The sequence below is a fragment of the Canis lupus genome, chromosome 23 (genome assembly GCF_003254725.2).
Source record: "Canis lupus dingo isolate Sandy chromosome 23, ASM325472v2, whole genome shotgun sequence".
Taxonomy (NCBI): Eukaryota; Metazoa; Chordata; class Mammalia; order Carnivora; family Canidae; genus Canis; species Canis lupus.
Genome location: NC_064265.1, coordinates 31,973,557 through 31,996,595, shown reverse-complemented (window position 1 = coordinate 31,996,595; position 23,039 = coordinate 31,973,557). Strand labels below are relative to the sequence as shown.

At 39.0% G+C, this 23,039-nt stretch overlaps 1 long non-coding RNA gene across 1 annotated transcript in view; it reads left to right on the top strand.

Moving 5' to 3' along the window:
* Positions 1-5,855, top strand: part of LOC118352038 (uncharacterized) — a 44,541-nt gene extending 38,686 nt beyond the window's left edge. The window contains exon 4 of the long non-coding RNA XR_004808467.2: positions 45-5,855. This is a non-coding gene — a long non-coding RNA (uncharacterized LOC118352038). The remainder of the gene's footprint in view (positions 1-44) is intronic.
* Positions 5,856-23,039: the final 17,184 nt, after the last annotated feature.

Here is a 23,039-nt window from a genome sequence, read left to right as displayed (position 1 = left end):
CCTATCTCCTTCTTGGCTTTTCTTTGCCTTTCCCTTTGATTCAGAGATTGAGTCACTCAACAAGATTTTATTGAGAACCAGCTCCATATGGGGCACAGAACCATGCCTTGGGCATATAAGACAAACGAAGGATCTCAGCAGCAGAAGATAAGCATATGAAAGACCAGCCATCTGACCCAACCGTGGGACAAGACAAAATAGTGTGTGTGTGCTTCCTGCTATCCCGATTTCTCTGCCACTCACTGCAGTGTCTGTGAACCACCAATAGTGTGGCCTTCTGCTTTCCTGATACTGTCCTCTTGCTTTAGTGCCTTAGACAGCACAGAGAAGGACAGGACTCTTGAGTTTTAATTCTGCAAATAGCTCTCTAACCTCGTACCCAGTTTGTCTCGTTGCAAAAGTGACCAACAGGAGAGGGAAAAGTTCTGCTTGGTAGGTTTTATGCTGGGTTCAGAAGGAGACAGACTATTCTGGAACTGGAGAGAGAGCTGTCTCTCAGAACCAAGATGGTCCTGCTGTGGGATATTACTGAGAAGGTCTCTCCTGTGACAAGCACCTCTGCCCAGGCCAGACTCTATGAGGCTAGAAGAGCTCCTCCCCCTCTGGCTTCATGGGTACTGTTCCATTCAGACAGTATGCTTTCCTTGAAGGTCCCCAACTCACCCCCTGAATGCTTCCCCTCTTTCCCTGGCTCTGCAAAAGCTGCCTAAGGACCCTAATGATACTCAGCTTCCAAGCAGACTTGGGACAGGAAGCTGGTGCTCTTCCTTTCCTACAGAGGCACAGCTGCTCCCATCCGGTGGGTGCAGAGCCAGACTTGCCACTTACGGACGGAAGTGAGGTGCCACTGACTTCTGCCAGCAGGAGGATGAGATGTCTACATCCCATCGAAGGACATGCCCAGATCCTTCCTGGCCACGTGGTGAGCAAAAATCTGCCATTGAAGTCTGCTGCCTTGGCAGTCTGCAGGCTGCAAGTTCATGAGGACCAGGAGCCAGGAAATGAATTAGAAAGCAGCAGGGCCACAGGCGGTCTTGAGGAGTCTGGCCTGGGAAGAACTCAGGGGCAGAATGATCCAGCCACAGGACAGGTATCACCACACTCACTTGGATAACAGAAGGCCCGGCTCGAGGGCAGAGGGGCCTGCAGGACACCGTGGGAATTCCAGGGCTCCTCCTTGGCCACATCCAGAAGGCTTGTTTTTTCTTGGAAGGTGCCCATCAAGCTGCCACTGCCGTGGGGACACCCATCCCTGCATCCCCCTTCGCTTTGCTGAAGGGTGTCAGCTTTGTTGCTGTGGTAACGGGCAGAGCCAATGATGTTAGTTCACAGGCCCCTAAGCTGTGGAGGTAAACGGGACCTGTGAGAAAGTCCTTCCTTATAACAACGGAAACCTCTCCTCCTGGCACTTCTTACTGTTAGCTGGGATTCTGCAGCTCCAGAAATCAGGCTTCTCTTTGTGTGACAGTCTTCCAAGTCTTCGAAGGCATTCAAGAGTCACAATATCCATATTATCTGGGCAAATCGCCTTTGTTTCTGCAGTGACTGTTTCTAAACTCCTCTTTACCCTCCTGTTCTCACTAGCTGTTTCTAACAGCCAGGCACAGAGGCTCGGGAATTAAACTGCCTGGGCTCCTGCTGGGTGATCACGGGCAAGTTACTCACCCTCTCTGGGCCTTTTGAACCACTTAAAAATTTTATTTATTTATTTATGAGAGAGAGACAGGGAGAGAGAGTGAGAGAATGAGCAGGGAGGGTAGGGGCAGAGGGGGAGGCAGAAACAGACTCCCTGCTGGACAGGGAGCCCGATGTGGAGCTTGATCCCAGGACCTCCACATCATGACTGAGCTGAAAGCAGAAGCTTAACTGACTGCGCCACCCAGGCACCCCTTGAGCCACTTTTAAAATGGGAATAACAGTGTTATCTACCTTTGAGGTTATTGTGATGATTCAAGGAGGTAATCACTGATATGCTTAGAATAGAGTCTAAGGTGTTGTCAGCACTCTCTTTCAATGTTGGTTATTAGCATTAGCAAGCACTTGCTCAGGTTTCTTTGCTGCCCAAATGCGGCTCACCGACCAACAACATTAGCATCCCCTGAGAGCTTGCTAGAAATGCAGATTCTCAGGTCCCATCATAGAGCTAGAAACTGCATTTTCACAGGCTTCCGACACGATTTATACACACATAAAAGTTTGAGAAGTCTCTGGTGTCTTCATAGCAACACAGGCACATGTTTATATGTAACCTCTATAACAAATGATGGGATGATTAATTAATTATGATATATTAAGGCTATGAGATATTATGCATATGCATAGAAACCACTAGAAACCAGAGGAAGTGCTAATGCTAATAACTAACATTGAAAGAGAGTACTGACTATACCCTAGGCTCTATTTAAGCATATTAGTGATTACCTCCTTGAATCATCTCAATAGCCCCACAGGGTGGATAACACGGTCACTCCCATTTTTTTAAAGTGGTAAAAAAGGCCCAGAGAGGGTGAGTAACTTGCCTGTGATCACACAGCTGGAGCCCAGGTAGTTTAATTCCAGAGCCTCTATGCCTGGCTCCTGCTAAAGTCAAATAATAAAGCTACAGTTACAGAACTGTGTATAAGCCATGACTGCAGCTATGAGGATATGTGGTGAATATTTTCTAATGCTGCCGCATTGTGTTATTATAATAAAAATAATGGGAAGTAGCTCGTCTCAAACTGAGAACAGCTTTGACCAGCCCCAGTAGTATTTCTATCGCCTCTCTTAGATTTTCCAATTTAAATGATGTTTACAATGCAAAAATAATACAGAGTCATGGTAAAAAAAAAAATTTCATCCACACAAACAGATGCAAAATGAAAAGTAAAGAACTCCCTCCCCAATAGCCCTCCTCCACTTGGAGATAAGCACTGTTAGCGGTCTCTTGCATATCTTTCAAAAAGTGTGCTCTGCATTTAAAATCATGAACACACATGCACACACACACACAGAGGTACAGATATAACGCACAGATAATCCTACCTTAGCTCGGATACATCTTTTAAGGCAGTTTTGTGATTGGCTCCTGTTGTATTTATGACAAATTGGAGCACCCAGATCTTTCGCACAGGAAGTGTTATTAAGTTTTCATCTCTCCATCTTGTACACTTTCTTTTTTTTTTTTTTTCTCACCTAAATGTAGGATATTTTATGTCTTCTTACTGAGTTTTGTGTAGCTGGTTCTGGCATTCCACGGAGTTAAATCTTTTTCGCTCCTGACTCCAAAGCATGGAAGCTCTCTCCTCCCGAGTCTAGTAAGTGCACCCATTTCCAGGCCTAAGTGAACAACGGCAGGGGTAGGTGAGTGAGGTAGAGGTGGTTTATGAAGGTCACTGTGAATACACAGTGAAATAAAAAATGTGCCAAAATGTGAGCAGCAGCTGTCTCCAAGTGGTGGTGGTTGTATTTGTAAAAATAAATGGGCATGGTTTCATAGTGTCATTAATAAAAAAAAAAGAAAAGCCAGAGTATTATAGATTGGATATTGTTTTTGCCTCTTCATTGTCTTCCTGGAAGAGATAATGCACCCATTCCCTTTGCTGGGGGACTTCATACTGGTCCCCAGGAGGGCAGGCAGTGTATACAGGCCTGACACATTGACACTGGACTTGACCATGTGACTTGCTATGATGATATGATGTTAACTGATGTGGCTTGGTCTGGTCACTTGTACTTCAGCAGCCCACCACCCAACGTGAGGAGAGCATGTTGGTCTGAGAACTGAAAGCCCTTAGAGCCGATGTGAACCAGATCCATAGCCCGAGGCAGTGATCCCCATCCACCGCCCCCCGCCCCCAGTAACCCACAGAATCCTGAGTGAGAAAAATAAATGTAATTTCAGAAGTTTTGTTTTATTTTGTTTTGACAGAGCAATTACAGTAATAACTGCCTGGAAGGGAGAGTCGACCCCTCCTATGCTGACTGCTGTGTTCTCGCAGTGCAGTAGTCCCCCTTACGCATGTCATGCTTGCCTTGGTTTCAATGACCTGCCGTCAATCGCTGTCAGAAAGCAGAGGATTCTCCTTCTGATGTATTGTTGGAAGGTCAGTGGTAGCCTAATGCTCCATCACAGGGCCTGTGTCATTCCCCTCACTCCATCTCATCCTGTAGACATTTTATCATCTCTCATCATCACAAGCAGGGTGAGCGCTGGACAGTAAGACATTCTGAGAGGGAGACACTACATTCCCATAACTTTTATTACAATATAGAGCTGCATCTGTTCTGTTTTATTATCAGTTCTTGGAGCTAATCTTTTACAGTGCCCAATTTATAAATTAAACTTAATCATAGGTATGTACATAGAGGAAAAACAACATAGTATATGTAGGATTCGGTACTATTTGTGAGTCTTGGAACACATCTCCTGTGGTAAAGGGGGAGAGATATATATTCTCCTCTGGCTACTGCACTACCCTCTCCTGGCTTTGTGCTTCTCCCACCAGCCACTCCAGCTGTGCTCAGCCATTCCTACCCTTAAGTCACCTGCCACCTACCATCACCTACATTAACAGGTAATGAAGTGGAAGCCATGTTTCCTGGCTGACTCTAATTCACTTTTTTTTTTTTCTGAAAAAGCTTATTTTACTTATTTTACTCAGGACTTTTTGTCTTGTAGAATAGGAAGTGCTCTAGCCTAGAACTTAACTGTGAGCTGTTATGAGCTCAATTATATCTTTTCAAAAATCATATGTTGAAGTCCTAACCCTCAGTGCCTCAGAATATGACCTTACTCAGAAAGAGGGTCATGGCAGAGGTAATTAGTTAAGATGAGGTCATAGTAGAGTAGAGTAGGCCCCGATCCAATGACTGGTGTCCTTAGAGATAGGAATATTTAGACACAGCCAGACTTGCACACAGGGTGAATGCCACAAGGACGTGAAGGCAGAGATTGAGGTGATGTTTCTAGAAGCTAAGGAATGCCAACCACAGCCAGCCAAACAAAAATCCAGGAGAGAAACATGGAACAGATTTTTCCTTCCAGCCTCAGAAAGAAGCAACCTGCTGACCTGAGTCTTAATCTCAGACTTCCAGCCTCCAGAAATTGGAGACAATACATTTCTATTGTTTAAGCTACCCAGTTTGAGGTCCAGCAAACTAATACCTAAACCCACCTCAGGTTCTGTACCCAATTACAATGTGTGGGTATTTCCCCTCACACCAAGCAATTCCCTGACACCAACCGGGTGTCCTATAATTCAACTCAACTCTGACACTATCTCCAGGTAGATAGTGTCAGATTCCATGGGTAAGAGCTCAGTTCTACGAGACCGTCCCTACCCCACCTCCCCTTACTTCAGACTTTAATTGTAAATCCAGGTTGTTACCAGTGCTTCTGAACAACAGAGATTCCAAAGATCCCCTCCTTGGGTTTGATTAATTTGCTAGAGAAGCTCACAGAACTCAGAGAAACATTTCACTTACTACATTGCCAGTTTATGATAAAAGGACCTGTCTCCGAAACAGCCAGATGGAAGGGCAAGGTGTGAGGAAACAGCCAGGAGCTTCCATGCAACCACACTCCCCCAGATCCTCATGCACTCACCAACCCGGAAGCTCTCCAAACCCCACCCTTTTAGGTCTCTATGGAGGCTTCCTAGGTGTGATTGGTTCAAACATTTTATTAGTGACTGAGTCAACCTTCAGGCCCTCTCTGCTTTCCACCACTCAGGGGGATGGGACTAAAAGTTCTCACTCTTTAATCAGAAGCTGGTTCTCCCCATCCTTAGTTGGTTTCAAAAGTCACATAATTAGCATAACAAAAGACACCTTTATCGGCCTCATCACAGTAGAGTCCAAGAGTTTTAGGAGCTCTGAGCCAGGAATAGGGATGAAGACCAAATATATATATATATATATAATTTATGATAGTCACAGAGAGAGAGAGAGAGAGGCAGAGACACAGGCAGATGGAGAAGCAGGCTCCATACACCGGGAGCCCGATGTGGGATTCGATCCTGGGTCTCCAGGATCGCGCCCTGGGCCAAAGACAGGCGCCAAACCGCTGCGCCACCCAGGGATCCCCAAATATATATTTTTACTATAAATCACAGTATCACAGCATAGCCGAGTCTCCGTTTTTCTCAGTGGCTCTGGAAATAGCTCTGTCACTACCACTCTGACCCCAGCAGCTGGGTCCAGTTGACCTTGAAGGTGGGTGAGCAGGTGAGATTTTCTCTCTCCTTTCCTTTTCCTCCTGCACAATCAGTCCTTTCCCCATACAGGATGCTGTGCCAAAGTCACCCTCACCCCCACCCGACTCCTGCCCTGCAGGAACTCAATTCTGGATCTTGGGGTCTATTCCCTGAAAACCTCTTCATCATACTTCTTAGGTCTGTCTTTCTGAAAATAAATCCTAAGTACCTCTCTGGAGGTCCCATGTGGATGTATTGATAACCCTGTCAGTAAAGGTGGAGCTCAGTGCCGTGTCTCTCTTCCATGTTGTCGTAAGCCCAGACCCTACCCATGGGAAGTGCCTGCCTTCCAGCCCAGTGCTCTATCTTACCATGTGGAATCCTGAAGGACCAGCCAAATACAAACTCCCTGGTAGCACAAAAATACAAGTATCTGTGGGAGACCCTTAACCTACCAAGCTAGTGACTTTATCAAATGTGAAATAGATGAAGTTCGAATTAGAATATCAGAAGGTTAGAGCTGAAAAGAACCTAGAGATGGCCAAGCTCAAGCCTCTGTTTTATTGATAAAGAACCTGAGGCCCCAGAGATGAGACTGGAATGGAACCCTGAGTCAGGCTTCCTGCTAAGTGCAGTCTGTGTGAATATTCAATCGGTCCCTCTGCCCCTTCCCTCACTTGTGCTCTCATTCTCTCTTTCTCTCTCTCCTTCTCTAAAATAAATAACTCTTTAAAAAAACAAAGTGATAACCCTAATTGACCTCCTTCACCCCAAAGACACAATCTCCCTCCCTGGGCCAGACCCATATAACCTCTCTTGCCTTTTGCATTTCTGATGGTTATCACTGTATCACTAAATAACATGCCTATCTTCTTTTAATTGTTCAAATTTAAAATACTGTGAATCAGTTTCTAAAATTGTTACCTTGATTAATAACATAACAAAACCTCTATTTTTAAATCCTTAACTTTATATGTTATCTACAGCTCGTAATATACAGAGAAGAAACTATGGAGAAGAAACATGTCAAATGGTCAAAGTTCGTAATAGTTGTTTTCATTCTTAAATATTATTTAGTTCTTTTGTCACTTATCCATAAGCTAATTCCAAAAATAAATAAATATTATTTAATATATTATGAATATGGAAATAGTGTTCATTGCCAATCAGTACTGTGCTTTCCCCCTTAAAGATATATATTCTCCCTCATTATTAAGGAAGATGGCTCAGTAAGTAAAAGCCAAATGCTTAAAAAAAAAAAAAAAAAAAGCCAAATGCTTTATCTTTACTTACATCCCTTTCAGTTCAAACCATGCCTCATCCTAATTTGCTTTTAAAGACAGGACCATGTTTTCCTTGGGCAGTCTTTCATTTTTCCTAGTATCCTAATAGATTCTTTTCACATCTGGTGATCTTTAAAGTATCCTCTTAGGGGATTGCTGAGTGGCTCAGCAGTTTAGTGCCTGCCTTCTGCCCAGGACGTGATCCTGGAGACCCGGGATCGAGTCCCACGTCGGACTCCCTGCATGGAGCCTGCTTCTCCCTCTGCCTGTGTCTCTGCCTCTCTCTCTCTCTCTCTCTCTGTGTGTGTCTCTCATGAATAAATAAAATCTTTAGAAAAAATAAATAAAGTATCTTCCTAATCGTGCTGTTGACTGAATGAAATCCCCTTTTTCTCTTTGCAACATTCTTCGTGGAAGTCCTCATGCTCCTGTTTTTGCATGGCTGGTTAGGTTTGGGGATGGCCAAACAGCAGTTATTTCATCTGGGGAGTCCATGTGTCTCTCTTTCCTGAATTTCCTTTTGGGTATCTGGAATACATCCTTGAGCATTTTTGTTTCGGAAAATATATGTGAATGGAATTTAAACTTTATGAATTCTTGAATGCCTGAAATGTCTTTATTTAACTCTCACAGTTGGCTGATCATTTAGATTGGCAGGGAATTCTGGATTCAAACCATTTCAGAATTTTCAAGGCATTTCCCCTTTGTCTTCCAGAATCCACTGCTGCATATGAGAAGTCTGGATCAGATTGATTTTTCTTCTTTTGAGATAATCTCTTTTTTGCTTTTGAGGAAGTTTTAGGATTTTCTATTACTGTTTAGAATTCAGAAATGTCACTAAGATTTCTCTCAATGTGAACTTTTTGTATTAACTCTATTGGGATTTGGTTGGGATCATTCAAAATTAGAAAATCCCTTCTTTCTTTAGCACCATTTTATTCTAATATTTCCTTGATAATTTGCTATTATCTCCTTACCCCCCACCAGTTTTCCCTTTTAAACCTCCTCTATATAAATGTTAGACTGTCTTACAGTGACTTAACTTTCAATTAAATGTTTCATTTTACTCTATGTTTTGAGACATTACCATAAGTTTATTTACCAGAGGACCAACTTTGTCTTTAGCTGTGTGCTTATTATTCAGAATGCAATTTAATTTTCTATTTTTGCAATCATATTTGATTACTGAGAACACTTTTTGTTTTCTGATTGCACCTTTTAAAAGATCTAGTTTTTCTTCTAGAGGTATAATTTCTCTTAAACTGTTGTTATGTATACTAATAAGACTTATTTTTAAGCATACAATATTCTGAATTTTGTTCTTTTCACCTGACATCTTATCTTGGCATTTGTTGGATGTCAGTACCCGCAGGATTAATTAAATTATTTTAAATGGTTACATTGTATTTCATTTTCTTCTTTGCCTAAGTATAACTCTTTAACAAGTCCTCTAATGGTGATCTGGCTTTAAAAAAAAAAGAGTTGATATCACACAAACAATTTTACATGTATTCTCCTTGTATGAATATCTTTGTGCATATAGGTTATTACTACAGTAGAGTAAACTTCTAATTGCAAAAAGTGCTAATGTTTAGCATGTATAGTATGGTGAATATAGTTAATAATACTATATTACATATTCGAAAGTAGTTAGGAGAGCAGATCTCAAAAGTCCTTATCACAAGAAAAAAATGATAACAATGTATGGTGATGGATGTTAACTGGACCTATTGTGGTGACCATTTGGGAATACATACAATTAGCAAATTGTTACAATGTACACCTGACACTAATATAATGTTTTATCAATTATATCTCATTTGAAAAAAATAGCACCTTGACTATTAAGGAAAAAAAGAATAAACACCTAAACAGTAAATCAAGCTATTGCCAAATCTTTCTATTAACAATTCCCATAAATAATAAAAAGAGTTCTGTGCGCTCTCCCCTCCCCAGCAAAGTACACTAACAGGCTTGACCTGCCTTATCAGTGAAAAATGGTATCTCAGTGTCATTTAATTTACGTTTTCCTATTATGAGTTGATCCTTAAATTATTATACATTCAAAAATCTTTTGTGATTCCATTTCTGTTAACTATTTTGTTATACCCAGGCCACCTTTCTATTAAGTTATTTATATTTTAAAAGTTTTGGGGATCCCTGGGTGGCGCAGCGGTTTGGCGCCTGCCTTTGGCCCAGGGCGCGATCCTGGAGACCCGGGATCCAATCCCACGTCGGGCTTCCGGTGCATGGAGCCTGCTTCTCCCTCTGCCTGTGTCTCTGCCTCTCTCTCTCTCTCTCTCTCTGTGACTATCATGAATAAATAAAAAAATTAAAAAAATAAATAAATAAAAGTTTTATAAGAATTCTTTATGTGTTAAAGAAATTAGTCTTTTGCTATCATGTGAGTTCAAAACATTTCTTTAGAAACTACTAATGGAGTTTTTGCCATCCTAAATTTCCAATAAACTTTTCGAATTTGGAATGGGATGGTTTGGATTTTTTAAAAAATTGTGAAGACAGAGTTTCTATCCACTCTACCCTAAATTTCCGATAAACTTTTCAAATTTGGGATAGTCTTGGATTTAAAAAAAAATTGTGAAGACAGAGTTTCTATCCACCCTATTATTAGCATCTTAGATTAATATGGCTCAATTGTAATAATTAATAAATCAATATTAACACACCATTAGTAACTAAAGTCCATACTTTATTATTCAGATTTCCTTAGCTTTTGTCTAATGTCCTTTTTCTGTTCCAGGATCCTATCGCATTATATTCAGCCACCATGTGTCTTTAGATTCCTCTTTCCTAGTTTCTGATGACCTTGACAGTGTTGAGGAATACCGGTCAGGTGTTTTGTCAAACGTCCCCAGGTTGGGATTTGTGTGATGTTTTTCTCATGGTTAGACTGGGAGGAAGGCTGCAGAGGTAAAGTACCATTCTCATCACTTCCTGTAAAGTCAACACACTATAACCACAACTTATCATCGTTGATGTTAATCTTGATCACCTGGCTGAGGTGGTCAGGTTTCCTCACTGTAAAGTCACTCTTTCCCCCCTTCATCCATGTCTCTGGCAGGAAGTCACTGTGCCACTCACACCTCAGGAGTGAGGACTTAGCCTCCAGCTTCTTGAAACAGAGCATCTTCATAAATTATTGGGAATTCTACACTGCAGATTTGTCTATTCTTCTCTCATTTATGATTTATGTAGTTATGTACATATTTGTTTGTTTATTTATTTATTCAATGATTTATTTATGTCAGTATGGACTCATGAATATTTATTATATACTTAGGTTTATAATCCAATACTACTTTATTTTGTGGCTCACACTGTTCTGCTTTGGCCATTGAGAGTTCTCTCAGCCAGCTCCTATGCCCCTTTGACATACCCCTGTCATTGTATTTTAAGCACTTACTTCCTGCAAGATGCCCCTGGCCCGTCTTGTACATTTCTCGTCCCAGTGCCACAATCAGTCATTTCTTGAAGGAGTGCACTTCCTTTAGCTGAAGAATGGTATCAAAACTAAGGGGTTCTAGGTGTGCTTATTTTAATTGGGGTGTCCTTGCTTGTAGGCCCTCTCAGCTGACAGAGAAAGGAAATACGTGTGTGTATGCTAACCCATATATATACGACTATCTATAACTATTTCTATATGTAACATCTGAATCTATATTAAGCCAAACATGAGTTCACATATCAATGTGTAGCCTTCAAACTACAATCCAGTACCACATGGCTCTCTCTAGCTTTTTCCCTTGCCTACTTGTAAAATTCTGCTCTCATAGTGAGAAATCTGGCTCCTACTTCACCCATTTACTTCATTGTCTAATTATATGTATATTTGTGTGCACTGTTTTCAGCACTGTTAACCTTTACCCCCATGGGAAAAACTTTATCAGCTGGAGTACGGTGTTTAAATACAAATCCTTTTGTTTTGAATCTGTAGAGTCTGCTCATTTCCAAAGTTGCTTAGATCAGCACCTTTCCCTTCATCCTCCTCAGCGAAGTTGTTCCATGCATTTGTAATACAAATAGGTTCCATTGTCACATGCTACTTTCCAACTTAGCACCCTCAATGTCTTAAAAAAGTTTTAAAATTTGCATATGCTATACTCTTTGTGCTGTAAAACTCTGTGGGTTAAGATTTGCTCTTTGTACTCTGAAGTTCCATGGGTTTTGACAAATGTAATGTCTTACAGCCACCATTACAGTATCATTCAGAACATTTTCACCACCCTACAAATCCCTGTGCTTCCCCTTTTCAGTCCTTTCTTCCTGACCCAAACCACTAGCAGCCACTGATCAATTTAGCATCTCTATAGTTTTATCCTTTCCAGAATATCAAGTAAATGGAAAATGCAGTATGTAGTCTTTTAACACTAACTTCTTTCGCCTAATATTAGGCATTTAAAATCCATCCATGTTTTTGCGTGACATGATAGGTCATTCTTTTTCGTCACTGCATAGTATGCCATTCTGTGGATGTATCACAGTTGGTTTATCCATTCACCTATCAAAGGATATCTTGGTCACTTTTACTATTGGGTAATTATTAATAAAATTGCTATAAATATTCATATGCAGGTTTGTGTGTGTGTGTGTCTGTGTCTGTGTGTATGTGTGTGTGGACATAAGTTTTCAGATCAGGTGGGCAAATACCTAGGGGTGTGATGGCTGGATCATATAATAAGCACATCTGTCTTTGTAAGAAACAGCTGAACTGTCTTCCATTTTAAATTTCCCCCAGCAATCAATGAGAGTTCCTGTTCCTCTACATCCTTGTCAGAAATTAGTACTGTCAATTTTTTTTTTTTGGGGGGGGATTTTAGTCATCCTAATAGGTATGTAGTGTTTCTATTTCACACTTCCCTAATGACAAATGATGGTGAGCATTTTTTCACTTGTGTATTCGTCATCTGAATGTCTTCTTTGGTGAGGTGTCTCTTCAGATATTTGGTCCATTTTAAATTGGTTTGGATATTTTCCTATTATTGGGTTATAATAGTACTTTGAATATTTTGGACTCTAGGCTTTTTTTTTAAAGATTTTATTTATTTATTCATAGAGGCACAGCTATAGAGAGAGGCAGAGACACAGGCAGAGGGAGAAGCAGGCTCCATTCAGGGACTCTATCCCACATGGGACTCAATCCCAGGTCTCCAGGATCATGCCCTGGGCTGAAGGCAGTGCTAAACTGCTAAGCCACCAGGGCAGCCCTGGACTCTAGGCTTTATGAGATAGGTGTTTGTAATTATTTTCTTCCAGTCTATGACTTATCTTTTTTATTCTCTTAACATGGCAGATATATTTTTTTATTATTTTTTAAAGATTTTATTTATTTGAGAGAGAGACAGAGAGTGAGAGAGCATACACAATTGGGAGGGAGGAGGAGGGTCCCCGGAGAGCAGGGTGCACAATGCCGGGCTCAATTCCATGGCCCCAGAATCATGACCTGAGCCAAAGGCAGACATTTAGCCAACTGAACCACCCAGGTGCCCAGAGCAGATATTTTTAATTTTAATAAAGTCCAAAGTGTCAATTTTTCTTTCGCAGAACATGCTTTTGATGTTTTATCTAAAAACTCATCACAAAGCCCAAGGTCATATAGATTTTATCTTATATTTTCCTTTTTTTTTTTTTAAGATTTTATTTATTTATTAGAGAGAGAGACACACACACAGCAAGAGCAGGAGAAGAGGCAGAGGCAGAGGGAGAAGCAGGCTCCCTGCCAAGCAGGGAGCCAGACTCAGGGCTTGATCCCAGGACCTCAGGATTATGAACTGAGCTGCAGGCAGATGCTTAACCAACTGAGCCACCCAGATGCCCCAATTTTATCCTATATTTACTTTTAGAACTTTTATAATCTTGTGTTTTACATTAGGTCTAGGATCCACTTTGAGTTATTTTTTGTGAAAGACATAAGGTTGGTGTCTATTTTTTTTCTTTTTCTTTGCTTTTTTTTGCATATGGAAGTCTATTTCTTTCAGTCAGTACTGTTTATTGCAAAGAATATACTCCCTCCAATGAATTGCACGTGTGCTTTGTCAAAGATCAGTTGACTATATTTTTGTCCTAATTTTTTAAATGTTTTTAGAGTTATCATTTTTTAAACCTTCTGGTTTTATGTTGTGCATATAAAAGCCTTAACTTTCCAAGATTATTTTAAAAATTCTCTCTTATCTTTGCCTAGTACTCTTATGTCTTTGGTTAGTATTTTGTGTTTTAAATTTTTGATGCAAATGTAATTTACATAAATGTAAAGTGTGAAGAGATTCACATTTATTTTCTTCTGAGGGCTTCTGAGTTGTCTGAACACCATGTATTGAAGAATTCATCTTTTCCACACTGATACACTTTTCTCATATACAAAATTTTTGCATGAATATTGAATGAATATCTATTTCTCCATTCCTTCTTCTGCTCCTTTCAGAGATTATCTAGTCATGTCAATAGCACACTAATTACTACACTTTTATAAAATATTTTAATACTCATAAGACCAATTTTTCTCATTATTTTTATTTTTCAGAATTTTTTAGAGATTCTTACATGCTTCTTTTACCTTATCAACATATAATTCAATGTTCAAAAATAATGTTGCTTTTATAGGGATCAAGTTAAATTTAGATATTAAGTTAGGAATAACTAAAGTCTTATAATACTATTTTTTGGGAGGCACCTGGGTGGCTCAGCTGGTTGAACATCTGACTTCAGCTCAGGTCATGATCCCAGAGTCCTGGGATGGAGCCTTACATCTTCGTTGGGCTCCCTTCTCAGTGGGGAGCCTGCTTCTCTCTCTCCCTCTGCCACTTCCCTGCTTGTGCATGCACACTCTCTCACTCTGTGTCAAATAAATAAAAAAATTTTTAAAAGATTTTATTTATTTATCAATGAAAGACACAGATAGAGAAAAGCAGAGACGTAGGCAGAGGGAGAAGCACGCTCCAGGCAGGGAGCCCGATGTGGGACTTGATTCCCAGACCGCAAATCATGCCCTGATCCAGGGGCAGGTGCTCAACCACTGAGCCACCGAGGCGTCCCAAAAAAATTTTTTTAAATGTACTGATATTTTGGTTTCCAATAATACAGCAGCCTTTCCATGATTAAAAACTTATCTTGTGTCTCAATGGTATTTTAAAGTTATCTTCATAACAATGTTATTCAATAAGCACATTATATACAAATAGTCTAACCACTTTAATTATTAAATAGAATTATCAGTTGGGTAAAAAAATAAAACCCAACTATTGCTGCCTATAAAAAAAATGCACTTTAAGTATAAAGTCATGTTTACAAATGAAAGAATGGAAAAATGATACAGCATGCTAACATTAATCACAGTAAAGAATATTACCAGAGATAAAGGTCATTTCATGATAAAGGCATCAGTGTATCAAGAGAACATAACTACCTAAAATGTTTATGTGCCATATAATAGATCTTGAAGGTACAAGCAAAAACTGACAAACTGATAAAGGAGATAAACTTTTTTAATTTACTTGAGAGAGGGAGAAGGACTTTGAGCAGGGGTGAGGGGCAAAGGGAGAGGAAGAAAGAGTCCCCACTGAACAAGGAGCCCAATGTGGGGCTCCATCCCAGGACCCTGGGATCATGACCTTAGCCAGAAGCAGATGATTAACCAACTGAATCACCCAGGTGCCTCTGGGAAAAATAGATTAATCAAACAATTATTATTTAAAATTCCAGCACTCCTCTCTTAATAGTTAACAGAATAAGTAGACAGAAGACTAGTAAAGAAGTGGAACACTTGCACAACACTATCAGCCAACTTGGCCTATTTGACATTTTTAGAACACTCTCCCAGTAGCAATGTAATACTTTTTTTTTCAAGTGTGAATGGAATATTTGTCAATCATATCATGGGCCACAAAATAAGTATCAATAAATTTAAACTGAGGTGGGCACTTGACGGGATGAGCACTGAGTGTTATTCTATATGTTGGCAAACTGAACACCAATAAAAAATAAATTTATAAAAATAAATAAAAATAAATAAACTTAAACAGATTGAAATGATAAAAGGTTTGTTCTTTGACCTAAATGGAATTATACTAGAAATCAATAAAAGAACAATATCTTAAAAATTCCCAAATATTTGGAAGTAAATACCACATTTTTTAAAAAACTCATGTGTCAAAGAGAAAAAAGTGAGAAGGGAAATTAGAAAATATTTAGAACTAAAAATATATAAGACACTCATATCAAAATTTGAGATTGTAGGTAAAGCAGTAGTTAGGAGGGAAATTTATAGTACTAAACACCTAGAAAAAAAAGAAGGAAAGATCCCAAATCAATGATCTCAGCTTTCATCTCTAGAAATCAAAGAAGATGAAATTAAATTCAAATAAGTAGTAGAAAGAAAACAATAAAGGTCAAGGAGGAAATCAATGAAAAAGGAAACAGAAAAACAGATAAAATTAATGGAAACAAAAGCTATTTTTTTTGAGAAGGTTGAAAAAATAGATGGACTTTTAACTAGATTATGAAAAAGAGAAGACACTAATTATCACTATCAGGTATGAAATATGCAGCCATATTCTAAGGCTATCAAAAAGTTTTAAGAAAACAGAGAATTTCATTCCAATAAATTTTTTTAAAAGATTTTGTTTACTTATTCATGAGAGACACAGAAAGAGGCAGAGAGAAAGGCAGAGACAGGAGAAGCAAGCTCCATGCAAGGAGCCCAATTTAGGACTTGATCCCAGGACTCTGGGATTACACTTGAGCGGAACGAAGTCAGCCGCTCAACTGCTGAGCCACCCAGGCGTTCCTCATTCCAATAAATTTTTTTTCCCAATAAATTTTTTAAGACTTAGATTAAATGCTAAATTTTCTTGAAATACTCAAACTGGCAAAGTTTTACAGGAAGTAGATAACTTGAATAGCTCTATATTATTTAAGAAATTGAGTCTGTAGTTAAAATACTTCCCACAAAGAATCCCAGCCTGGTTCACATCAGTGGGGTTTTCTAACAAACATCTAAGAAAGAAAATACCAACTCAGTGCAGACTTTTTTGAAAATTTAAGAGGAAGTCACACTTTCTAATTCTATGTGGCCAACATTACATTAATACCAAAACCAGACAAAAAAGAATACAAGAAAAGCAAATAGTAGATTTATATCCCTCATGAACACAGTTGAAAAAATTCTTAACAAAACTTCAGTCACCTGAATATATTACAAAGGATAATACTTCACAACCAAACTGGATTTATATCAGGAATGTTTGGGTAGTGTAACATTAGAGTATCAATCGGTACAATTTGCTATATTACAACCTAAAAAAGAAGAAAAACGTGATCACCTCAACAGATGCAGAAAAAACATTTGACAAAATTCAATATCCATTCCTGATTTCAAACAAACAAAAACACCTCTCATCAAAACTGCTAAAAGAAGTGAACTCCATCAATCTAATAAAAGGCATAGAGAAAAAAAAACCACCCTATGGCTGATACCATACTTATTGTGAAAGAGTGAATGCTTCTCTCCTAAGATCAGGAATAAGGCAAAGATGTCTATTTTCATCTCATCATATTTTTCTGGAGTGTCTCTGGGTCTGGCCAGGGCAATAAGGAAAAAGAAAAAGAAAGAAAAGAAAAGAGAAAAGAAAAGGAGGAAGGGAGAAAAAAGAAAAGATACCCAGATCAAAAAGGAAGAAATAAAACTCTGTATTTGCAGATTACATGAGCCTCTATGTAGAAGTCTTAGAGGATTTTTTGTTTTTGTTTTGTTTTACTTTGTTTTTGTTTATAAAACCATTTCCTAGGATTAATATGTGAATTTAGCAAGGTAAATATAAAAAAATTAATTATATTTCTGTGTACTAGAGATGACCATGAGGAAATATAAATTTAAAAGATCCACTCACAATAGCATCATAAATGAAAAATATTAACAAAATATATTCCAATATTTGTATTCTATACAAATTGTATAAAACATTGTATTCTACAATGTATTCTATAAAACATTAATGAAGCTCTCAAAGACAAACTAAATAAATAGAGAGTTATACCTATAAATCTATAAATTCAATGCAACTCTATTAGAACACCAGATGGCCTTTTTGTAGAAATCAGAAAGCTGACTCTAAAATCTATATGGCAAAGCAAAGAAATGTAATAGCCAAAACAATTTTAGAAGGACAAAAGGACACCTACTACCTCGTTTTAACACTTACTATAAAGCTACAATAATTAAGATAGTCTAATAATCATGAGAGATAAGACATACAGGTAAATGGAACAGAATAGAGAAAGCAGAGATAGATTCAAACATATATGTTCAATTGATTTTAAATGAAGGTCCTAATGTAATTTAATAGATAAAAGATCTATTCTTTTCAGCAAGTATTGATGGAACAGTTGAATGTGCACATGCAAAGAAACAAAAAATCAAATAGCAACCAAATAATCCCCTCCAAAAAATTCTCAACCTGTACCTTGTATCATATACAGAAATAACTCAAAAGGGATTATAAGCCTAAATATAGAATGTAAAACTGGAAAACATTAAAGAGAATTTTTAAAGACTTTTATTTATTTATTTTTAGAGAGAGAGAGCAGGGGGAAGTGTAGAGGGAGAAAAACTCAAGCAGACTCCCCACTGAGGGCTCCATCTTATGACACTGAGATCATGATCTGAGCCGAAATCAAAAGTCAGGCACTCAACTGACTGAACCCCCCAGGTTTACTTCTAGTTAGGAGAGAATTTATTAGGACATGAAAGCACAAACCATAAAATTTAAAAGAAGATAAATTGAATTTAATTAAAATTTAAAACAGGCTCCTTGAATGTTAAGAAAATAAAAAGATAAGCCATGAAGTGGAAGAAAATGTCTGGGATAAAAAGTGATTTAAAAAATAAGTGTACCTAGAATATGTAAAGAATTCTCAAAAAACTCAATAAGAAAAAAACAACTCATTTAAAAGCTATGACTTGGGCAGCCCCGGTGGCTCAGTGGTTTAGCGCCACCGTCAGCCCAGGGTGTGATCCTGGAGACCCAGGATTGAGTCCCGCCTTGGGCTCTCTGCATGAAGCCTGCTTCTCCCTCTGCCTGCATCTCTGACTCTCTCTCTGTGTATCTCTCATGAATAAATAAATAAAATCTTTTTAAAAAAAGCTATGACTTGCATAGATAATTCATCAAATGAGACATTTGAAATGATAAGTAAGCACATGAAAAGATGCTTGACATTATTAACCATCAGAGAAATGCAATGAAAACTGATGGGATATCACTGGACACCTATTACAATGACCAGAATTAAAAACAAAAACAAGTCCATATCATATCAAGTGTGAGGATAGGAAGTGACATTTTAATCCCCTGCTACTAGGAATGAAAAATGGTACAATCACTTAGGAAAAACAATGGTCAGGTTTTGTTTCGTTTTTTGTTTTTGTTTTTGTAAAGTTAAACATGAACTTACTCCCAAGAATCTACTCCAAACTACTCAGAAGACATAAAAACATATGTTCCTACAAAGACCTGTACATGGATGTTTACAGTATGTTTATTTGTAACACCAAAAAACTCATAAATAATCCAAATACCCATCAACTGGTGAATGGATAAGGAAATCATATATACATACAATGGAATACTATTCAACAATAAAAATAAATGAATTGTCAATACATGTAACGCCATGGATTAATGTCAAAAGCATTGTGCTAAGTCAAAGAAGCCAGACACAAATGGGAATGTTTTTGATCAGTTCATTTATATAACACTTTGGAAAAGGCAAAATTATAGAGACTAAAGTCTAATCAGTGGTTTAAAGATTACATGGGACTTTGGGAGTTGATTAAAAAAATTCTATATTGCTATAGTAGTGATTATATGACTGATTTTCAAAACTCATGGGAATGTACAGCTCAAAAGGGTGAACCTTATGTAAATTATACTTGTTGAGAGACATTTTTCCATGGAGTTCTTGCATGTCTTATGAGGAGACGATTGTCCTTTGTTCTGGACTATTTTTTCAGGAATGTTTGAATAGTGAATAGCCTTGGTAGACAGAAAGATAGTGTCATTCTTTGGAGTAAAGTGCAGGCATGCTTACTGTCCAGTATAATAAAGGTAATGTCTTTCTCTGGAGCAAAAGACAAACTTACTGTTGAGTAAGTTTAGGGTCCCTCTTTTGCAGTGCCAAGCACTGTAATGACGGTCCATCTGGCCCATGTCATGTCACCCTGTGGGAATTGGGGCTTAGAAATTGGTCCAAATGTTATGGTACTCTGGCTACCCCTTCTGGTAGGACAGTACCCATGGGACAGTGACAGGACTTGTTAGTCTGCAAGTAGGATAAAATATTTGACCCTCCACAGTTTTGACACTTTTAGCAAACATATTGACCACAGTATATGTTCAACCAGGCAATAAATTTTCCTCCACTTTGCTGCCTGTTAATGAGAAGGAATTGGAGAGGCATTGTAGGGCAAGTACTAGGGAACAGATTTAAAAACAGTTGCATGGACTGGACCTTGGATGACGTGACTTCCCTCTAGTGGGGGGACTTCTTTGCCCATCTAGTGGTCAGCTTCAAGTTTGTTCTATTGTAATGACTAATGCTAAGATTTTTCCTGGGGACAGGAGGCTGAAAGGAGGGAGATTTGTGATCACTATGTACAGAGAGAGTCTATACATCTTTGGCTGGTTCACTTGAGAGATGAATGGGGCAGGATACATAATGCTTTGTTTTTGTTTTTTTAAAGGGATCTATCTATCTATCTATCTATCTATCTATCTATCTATCTATTTATTTATGAGAGAGAGGAGGGAGCATGTGAACTCATGCAGGCATGGGGAGAGGGGGGAGAGATACGGTAGGGGGGAGCGCAGAGGGGGAGGAGCAGAACGGGAGGGAGTGAGACAAGCAAACTCTACATTGAGTGTGGAGCCCCACCCAGGGCTCTATTCCACAGCCCTGAGATCACGACTCCAAGATCACAACCTGAGGTGAAGCCAAGAGTCAGACACTTAACCGACTGAGCTACCCAGGCACCCTGCATAATAATGCTTTGTTAAGGAAGAATGGGAGTAGCTGGATCATCTTATGGCTCAGTCCCTCCTACAGTCCATCATGTCAACTGTGGAACTGTTTGGATATGACAGTAAAAGATTCAGTTTTTTTGCAGTGGGTTCTGGCTGCTTTAGGAGAATTTTCCCAAAAAAGGGACAGACTCCCCCGGGAAAACATAAATGAGTCATTAACTAGTACTTAGGGTCTCACTGCACTGAATTGGGTTTATAATAATGATGGAAGTGACCCACTGCAGAATGAGAAACTGACCCAAAGAAATTTAGATAAATGCTCACTTTCAGGCCTGCCTCACTGGAAAATATCCCTAGCTCTTACATGGAAATCAAATGAGAACTTAGGAGATGTTATTTTAGTAACAAGAAATGATGCCTCAGACTAATATGGACTCCTCAAAGAAGCTGTCACCACTGTGTGAGCTAGGGCCAGGCTGGCCAGGGGGCATAGACTGCATGGCCCCAGCTGGAAGTCACTGAGGCTATAGCTGGTTGAGTCAAGAGTTCCCAAGGATGAAACACAGGGCATCAGATATGAGAACTTCACCATTCTGTAAAGTATTGGGTAGGCTGAAAACAGTGGGAGTTCCATTGGTTGAGCTGAGAGTAGCTTCTGCACTGCTCAAAATGGAAAGTGGATATGCTTTGCTTACTGGTGTGGAGCTTCTCTCTGTCCAGTCCTCTTGATTCATTTATTCCCCTCTTCCTCAGCTACTTTAAGGAAAGAGATGATTAGGCATGCAGCCAAGATCTCCTCTTGCCCCCAGGAGTACTGAAGACAGTATGCATCTATTTGAGTACACTAGGGAACATCTGGGAGGGGAGACATTCAAATTTGTATGGTTCTGTTGGGCACAGATGCCCAATTCACCAACATACCCATTGCCTGGATTTAGCTTATGAGGTTTGGATAAGGTTCAGAGTAGGGAAAGGAAGTTAACATGATTTTGTGAGTGGGACCCTTTGGGCCAATTAAATGTACTATTGTGGCTTTTATTGTTGAAAGTATAATTGATACTAATATTTTATATGCATGTATTTTGAATGGTCATAAAGTCCAGAAGAGAGTCTTTTGATCAGAAGGGAAGACCTCGAGTAACTTTTAGTATATCCCCACAGGTGCCTAAACTGTGCTGTGACTTGCCACCAGTGAATGAGTTAGGTTTCAGCATAACTGTCTCTACTCCCTGATGTCCAAAGCCTTTACTGCATAAATGATACCTTGTTGCTTAGCAAGTCAGAAGTCTGGATCTCAATGGTTGCATGGTGTAATCACACCTCTGCCAGTAAGGTGACTCACAACTCTGATAAAATTCAAACCCTGCTCTTTGTGTCAAGCTTCTGGGTGGCTCAGTGGTTTAGCGCCACCTTCAGTCCAGGGTGTGATCCTGAAGACCTGGGATCAAGTCCCATGTTGGGCTCCCTGCATGGAACCTGCTTCTTCCTCTGCCTGTGTCTCTGTGTCTCTCATGAATAAATAAATAAAATCTTTAACAACAACAAAAAAAAGCTTTTTGAGACTATGTGGATCTATTCACAATGCTCAAATACACCCCTTTTGAAAAGAATCTATTAGCTTGCTCTTTTGGAAAGAAAGCGACTGATTCATAAAGTCCTTGTGACTCAGACAATGATTAACAAGTTTAGAAGTCCTCAGTAAGCCAACTTGTCAAATAGAAATAGCATATTCAAGTACTCAATCAGGTTGGCCAAGCAGCATCTTGGATTTACATATAAAAGTGACAAGTATAGAGACAATACATCTTCCATTCCACCACTTTAAAAAACTATTTGAAAGTACCTGTTAAAGCAGTACACACAGATATCTTTTGGCCCAGCAATTTCACTTCTATGTATATATTAACAGAAATGCATAAATGTATATACTGAAGGAAATGTACACCAATGACATGTGAGAATATTCATTATAAAATTATAATAATAAAAAACTGGAAATGGCCCTAACATATAACAAAAACATAAAACAAAATGTGGTTATATTCATACAAAGTAATATTATATAGCTATTAAAATGAATGAATTAAAATGACAAGAGCATGAATGAGTTTCACAAATATGAGTTGAGTAAAACAAACCAGCTACTAAATAATAAAATTCTATATTATTCCTTTTATATAAAGTTCAAAAGAATGCAAAACAATTTATAGCTTAGAACTCAGGAGAGTAGTTTCCTATTTACTTTTACAAACTGGGGCTTAGTGACTAAGAAAGAGCTTGATGCTAGTGGTTTTCTGATTTCTGGACCTGGGTGGTGGTTATGGGTGAAATTGCTTTATGAAAATTTATCAAGCTGCTGACTAATTATTTGGATAATTTTTTTGCTATATTGTACCTTAGTAAATGTGATTATTAAATAATCAGGGCCGGGATCCCTGGGTAGCGCAGGGGTTTGGCGCCTGCCTTTGGCCCAGGGCGCGCTTCTGGAGACCCGGGATCGAATCCCATGTCGGGCTCCCGGTGCATGGAGCCTGCTCCTCCCTCTG